This window comes from Rhinopithecus bieti, unplaced genomic scaffold (assembly GCF_001698545.2).
Source record: "Rhinopithecus bieti isolate Rb0 unplaced genomic scaffold, ASM169854v2 scaffold_11380, whole genome shotgun sequence".
Taxonomy (NCBI): Eukaryota; Metazoa; Chordata; class Mammalia; order Primates; family Cercopithecidae; genus Rhinopithecus; species Rhinopithecus bieti.
This window is the reverse complement of record NW_016807225.1, coordinates 5,818,346-5,825,716: the sequence shown is the minus strand read 5'-3', so window position 1 is coordinate 5,825,716 and position 7,371 is coordinate 5,818,346.

The following is a 7,371-nucleotide window of genomic DNA, read 5'->3' as shown; positions in this document are numbered from 1 at the left end:
ATTTACTATTGAATATGTTCCCTGATTTTTATTCCCAAGGACCACTCCATAGGACAGATATTTAAGGGAATGTATACTGGGAAGCAGCAGTCTAAAGATATTTTTCTCTTAGTGATACCTCAAATACGTCAGCAATTAATGTACCCAATGCTGGCCTGAAGGTGCAGTCCCAGTAAGCACATTTTTGTTTGTTTGTTATGAGAGGAAATATCCTTTAGGTATCAAACTGAGAAGGCTCCATTCACTCTCAGAGGTGAAAGTTCTATTTCCTTTATAACAAAAACAACATTGCTCAAAACAAATGTTTTAACATTTCAAAAGTATTTTCTCTCAAAATTATTTACATCCTTCCTTCATGTCAGGGCTTTCATTAAGGCAAATAGCATCCAGTTTAGACTTGGTATGATCTAAAAGAATATTTAGAAAAAAATACAAAACCAAACAAATAAAACTTAAACATGGGTACTTCAAAAGGGTCTCTTAATTGTTACTCTTAATTAAACTTTCTAGGAACACCATGGGACTTTTCTCTAGAATTTATCTGGAAAAGCTTGCTAAATTTAAGTCTAATCCTCTTAGTATAAAGTTTCTGATCAACAGACACACACACACACACATACACACACACACACACGTGCGCACACATAGCAGTTATACTACAGTAAAAATTTCTGGACTACTGCAATTTTCAAAAGAACTGAAGTTATTCCAAGAGTTTTCTAAGGTAGAATATGATCAAGTTTCTCTACATGGCAACTGAATTAACTGGAGTTCATTATAGGCTCTTAGAACCAAATCACTGATTACTGTATGTTTATCTGTGTCAAAGCCCACGTGATATAAAGACCAGCACAAGAAGGCAACAGTAGATTAAAGAGGATTTTGCTAGGCTAGGCAGCACTGGGCATATCAAGTTGTACTGGACTGTATGTGAATGAACTTACCAGCACTTTCCCACTGAACCCTGAGCCCCATTTAACTTTTCATACTCAGTACGTTGCACACAGTTGACCCCACCGTATGTTTATTGAAGGGTAAATGTAGTAATGAACTAGGGATGAAAGAATTCCACCTAGATTAACAGTGTTAGAAACTAAATCTCTAATGAGATTTCAAGGCAATAAAGGTGGTTGGAGTGCTGTGAAGACTTGCTGCTAGAACTTACTAGTTAGCAAGATTGACTAACCTATGTTTTCAGAGAAATGTAACAGAATTTAGGTGACAGAATATTCATGAGGATTAATTAGCTCATTTTGGGAAGGTAGTTTGAGATCCCTGGAGGAAACATGAAAAGATTTTAAGTAGTTTATATTTAATGAATCACTATCTCAGTTATCTAACTAGACTATCTCAACTGCTACAATATTTATTTTGGTGCATAATAAATAGTTATGTATGTATGACAACCATTATACCTAGCACATTATGTCATAGGTTTAGATTTTATGCCTTGTGCTTGATGAGGTGCTACAAGAAAACTTTAAGGTAGAGGAAAGTTGGATTCTTGCACTTGGTTTGTGTATCTGCAGGATGCTAATGGTGAAAATTCCTTCCTGACCATTGCGGGTAATCAGTTTATTCCCTGAAGCATGAGATCTGATTGCCTTTATCTGTACTTCACACACATGCAGTATATTGGATCTGTCACCCTAACCGAAAGAAATTCTGATGTGGTACGTGAAATTTAAGGAATTTCTCAAACTAGAAAGCCAATGCCACTAAAAGTGAGCAACCTGTAAGGGAATTGTAGGAAGATGTGGTACTCTAATATATTTAAGAAGCTCGATATCCAGGAAATATGAAGCACTTTTTTCTACAACATTCAAAAGAGAAGAAAACTATATTTGGGGCTGGGTAATTGATACGGATTTTTAAACTTTTAAGAATGAGATTCTGTTCTGAATACAATTTCAAGCTAATATACACCTACATATCAACTCACTCATCCTACATTTTGTGCCTTAAAACTGACCTTAAAAGTGTTTTAACAAGGCTAGATTAAAGAAATGGGGATGAACTTGGAGTACGCATGCGCTCGTGCGCGCGCGCGCGCGCACACACACACACACACACAGAGAGAGAGAGAGAGAGAGAGAGAGAGAGAGAGAGAGAAGTGGCAAGAGGCAATGATTCCAGATGCCATGGGATCAAAACTGACAGGCTCAATTTTCACAGCCACAGCCAGACAAATGCAGAATCAAATCCAGATTCTAATATTCTGCTGCCATGTGACCTGGACCAAATTACTTATGTTTCTTAAGCCTCAGTTTTTACCTCACAGCATATCAAATATTTTTTATGTTCCTTCCCTTTCCAATTACTTCCCCAGGTGTTCATGCCCTTATATGAGACCAATAAAGTAGTAGCTAGTTAAAAAATTTAATACTAAGTATTTTAAAATTTTCTTTTGCACTTAGCTGTTGAAATCTTAACTTCCCTCTCCTACCACCCCCTAGACCTACCCTACCATCACCAGTTTAACATTTTATTTCCAAAGAAATGGTCATTTTAATTGCCCCAAATAGAGGACTACTATTTCATAAAACAAAAGGCTGCTGACTTCCGCTTTAAAAGTAGTTCATCTATTCAAATCAAAACATGTTTCTACGACAAGCTAAGCAACTGCTAGTAGTGACAAAATTGAGAAGTTTTTCCTTTTGCTAAATTAGCAGAGAAGTCAGAATATATTGACTATTTAATCATTGAATGCCTCTGACTCTTACCTTTCAGCTCTGAGCTACATGGTAACCTTAGTCCTTAAGTCTGAGGGCAGTATGCCTGGAGAAACAAATTAGCATTGCCATCCTCCATCTATCTGACAGATGAGCACCAGATTATCCTACTGAAACAGGGAGACACTTTCACACCAAAGTTAACTAGGAAATGGGTGTGAGGTGGGGGATGGGAAGGATATTTGGTTTTCCTTAATTATCTGTTTGCTCATCTGTGCCACTCATCACTATGACACTAATAGGCACCCACATTGGCTTAGACTAAAACTTAGGAGAAATAAATGCTATCTCAGCCTCTGTCTATTAAGAAACCAATCATATTAAGGGAATAAATGGCAACTGGTCTATTCAGATCCCTAAAGTCATTTTAAAGAGCTCTCTTTAGCCTCAGGGTAAAATTTTACCAAGTTCTTCTACCCAATAAAATAAAAATACTGAAAGCAATCAGAGAGAGTCAAGACAGCCTGATGGCATGATCCCAGGAATCAAATTGTTTAGTCTTGCTTTTGAACATCTTGCTCTGAAATAAACACTACATTTTTTTACCTAAGGAGTGAGAAAGTCCTTAGGTTTCATTAATCAAGAGTTATAAGATACTCTAGAATATTTCAACATACAAAATAGGTGCCTTAAATAAATATAGCTGATACTACAGTGGTTCATAATAGCTTCTGAAGCATTCTCAGTAATTCTTGTGTGCTAAGAAAAGGGTAAAAGGCAGGACAGTTATTTTTCTCCCCATTTTACAGATGAGTAAAAGGAGGCTCAGAAATATTGAAGAGCAGGAGGCCACATTACGAGCAAGTATCGTGACCTCTTTGAGAACACAACCTTCTGATTTCCAGGTGAAAGACCTCTTTATACTTTAGAATCCTACCTGTACCTGCCGGAGAGAAAGTAGGCAGCAGAAGAGAGAACCACAAAGATGCTTGCTTCATGAAATGAATTAATTAGGATACTAATTCACTCAATAAGAAATGTTCCTTTGTGAATCACCATAGCCAGTGAACTTTTCAATGGAATGAGCTTCCGAGCTGCGGCTACTTCCATGGAGAATTTAAATTATAAACCAGACCAGGAAGGTTTGTTTCAACCTATGGCACTGCTTTATGTGACTAACTTGCAAGGTAGAAGGTAGATTGATGCCCCACTTACGCCTGTAGTAAACGTAATGACTATTGCTTTGACCTTCTTGAGAAATCTTCAGTTTATGTAGCTAAGATGCTGACGCTGTGCTAGAATCTTCAGGCTAGGCAACCCTCGTTCGTTTAAAGACACAGACAGGGACCACCAGGTCTCTCAGCACCCAACAATGATAGGAGAGTGTTGGTTTGGTTATGTGAGGTGGTGATGCCAACAGAACACGTTCCTCTCATACCAGCCTTCTTTCTTCAAAACCATTACCCCAAAAAAATCTACCCTAAATTCCCTTTGGAGAAAAAAAAAAATGAAATATTTCAAGTCTATTGTGTGATTTTCCCCAGCGCCTTTTTCTTTTCCAGATGCTACTTTGAAATGCTCAGGCTCAAGTCCAGATACAAAGTGCAGCAGATTGCTTCATTTAGTTACTCTGAGCCTCATTATGGCTCACCTCTGGGTATGTAATCAGCCTTTTATTCACCTAACAGGATCATTCTCTACTAAGGTGTTCATTTAAAGATGTTTCCCCACAGGGTCCATCTCTCAGAGAGCTCCTGGGAGTGCTGATAGGAAGCGTGTGCATGCTGAATATTCACAAGTGCAAAAAGTTACCCCTGAAGTTAGGTCTAGCGGCCCTTCAGCTAGTCCCAAGGTTCTATGGCTGCACTAGATCTACACAGCACAGGCTGGTTGCTGGCCGTGCAAAAGAGGAAAAAGACAGAGACACACTAGGACAAGACGGACAGCTGGCAAATTATATCCAAGTAGGCTGCTGTCCACTGGGAGAGCAGTCCTGGCTTCCCTGGGGTAATTCATCTTCCTGACACCTCCCCTTCCCAGGAGTTAGTTTTCGCTAACATACTTTCTGCTCCCGACAAACAGGACGGATCTGTCTTTACTCCTCCGTCCTGCTGACAGGTAGAAAGAGTCACCGCTAGTGTGCCTTCAGCTTTTTCCTTCTCTTATGACACTGCTATTTATCTACCACCCAACTTATTGATAATTATCAGAGACTTCAGGGAGTGTGGTGATCAGATAAAAGAATCTGGCTAGAGTTGGATGGTACTTTATATTGAAGTTTCCCAGGGCTGTGTGCCCCTTCAACCCTACTTTGAATCAAACAAATGGGAAATGACTAAGCTATGCCTAAAACCAGAATAGATGCTTCAACTTGGAGATGTGTGATCAATGAAGTATTAAATTTTACCCTAATTAAACTGATTTTAAAGGCACAGAAATCTTATAAACTATGTTTAATGGAGAATAGAGAACATACTATTTTAGATGACCTCTTAATGAAAGAAGAAACATTCTATATTTAAGATGTTTACGCAAGCAAGTATAATGTTGATGTAGGGAAGGAAAAAAAAAAGACTATGATGGAAATTTAATTAACTTGAGTCCAAGTCCTGGATGGCCAGGCTGCTAAATATTTGTGCGATTTTAAATCTCTTCCTTTACCTCTATGGGGTTTAGTGTGTTAGTCTATAAGAAGGGATTTGTAACCAGTGATCTCTTTGTTACGTTCCCGGACTGAAACTCCATCTGCAACCTCATTTCAAAAGTGATGTGCAAAAAAGTGTAATACTTACGCCAACACTGCTCCCTTCTAAAAAAACTAAAAGGTGAATTTCAGCAAATGTGTAATGCAGAAAGAAATATGGTATGCTTACATTTCTAAATGACTATCTAATTTTTGATAAGAAGAACTTTCAAAGTTTCCCAAACTTAACACCTAAATGTAAATCTCCTCTCTTTGGAGACCTCAGGCAGGCACCAGCTGCAAATCAGTCGGCTATAGCTAACGCATTTTACTAACGAATCCAAGGCACAAATATACCCTTTCTCTCTCTCCATATATATGGAGAAAGAACTCAAAACATGTTGGATGTCCCTTTAATTATCTTTACCTACCAATTGCCTCTTCTAATACTTTGACACAATTCAGCGTCCTCTAATGTCAGGTAGGAAGCTATTTCTGGTGAAGCAATTCGGCATTAAACCTTTGTTTTAGTCAAGTATCTGACTGGCATTGCAACATTTGTTGTACTTGTTGCTTCATCACATCTAAACTTAACGCACTTTTTAAAAAATTGAACAGAGTTCCTCACATGATTATTTTTAATTTTTTTTTTTAGATTTTTAAATAACCAATTGCTTAATATCCCAAAAAAGTATTCCAGTTGTTTATCCCTTCTCCTTGCTCCTAAGAATTCAAGCACAGGAAGCTTTATCAGTGAGACTTCTACAACAGAGCCCCTAAAGGGATAAGCTACATGGCTAGCACTTCAGGGAAAGCTTTTGCTATCTCTCAAGAACTGTCAGAGGTCTAGGAGATCACTAACATCAGTTCCATTAAAAAGGTCCTCAGCTAACAGGCAAATTAATTTGAAGAAATTTCAGGGCAGGCAAAGGCTGAATGCATAGGTCATTCTATAATATGCTGTTTCTTCTTCCTGTAATGTGAGTATCCTATTTGATTTGACCTATTTAAATCGTTAGTTGAAAAATATCCTTTGCATTGCTTTGGGGAAAGATGTCACTGGAATCTGTTTAACTGTCCCATGTGAGGTCAGGGCCTGTCTTACCATTTGAGACATTAGGTAAAGAGGCAAGAGAAGAAAGAAAAGAAAGAGAGGAAGGGAGGGAGGGAGGAAGGAAAGAAGGAAGGAAGGAAGGAGAGAGAAAAAGAAATAAAGAAAAGAAAAAGAAAAAGAAAAGAAATCAGAGAGGCACAACAAAGTGGCCCTATCAGAATACATACTGCCTTTGGTGATCTAATGAGGATGGGTGCAGTCCGCCAATAGAAAGTTATTCATTTGGGTTAAAATGAAACCCCTTGACAAATAACAAACATGCACAGAAATAACACATTTAACCATTTGGTGACATTTTCTTTAATCAGACTCTTTCCAAATCGAGTAAGCTAAAAAGTTGAGTCACGGCCAAACAAGACTTAGGATACAAAAATTTCATAATGCAAAGGGTAAAAAAAGTGTACACATGACAAGGTAAGAAAACAGCAATCCATGTAGGGAAGTATTAAACACCAATCCACGTAGGGAAGTATTAACACGAAGGTATAAGAGATGAAAAGAAAACGATGCACCGAAGGCAATGCCACCAACAGGACCCTTGAGCATCAGAATCACTGGTCTGTTTCCAGTGTCTAGAATGATGCCAGGTATCTACCAAGTGCTCAGTGATAAGTGTTACATAAATGATAGACTTTCTTCAAATAAATGTGTGTGTGTGTGTGTGTGTGTGTATATAAAATGATGTTACATAAATGAAGACTTTCTTCAAATAAATTATATATATATATGTGTTACATAAATGAATAGACTTTCTTCAAATAAATTTTAATATATATATAACAAGTGTTACAAAATGAATAGACTTTCTTCAAATAAATTTTAATATATATATAACAAGTGTTACAAAAATGAATAGACTTTCTTCAAATAAATTATATATATATATATATATACATACAAAA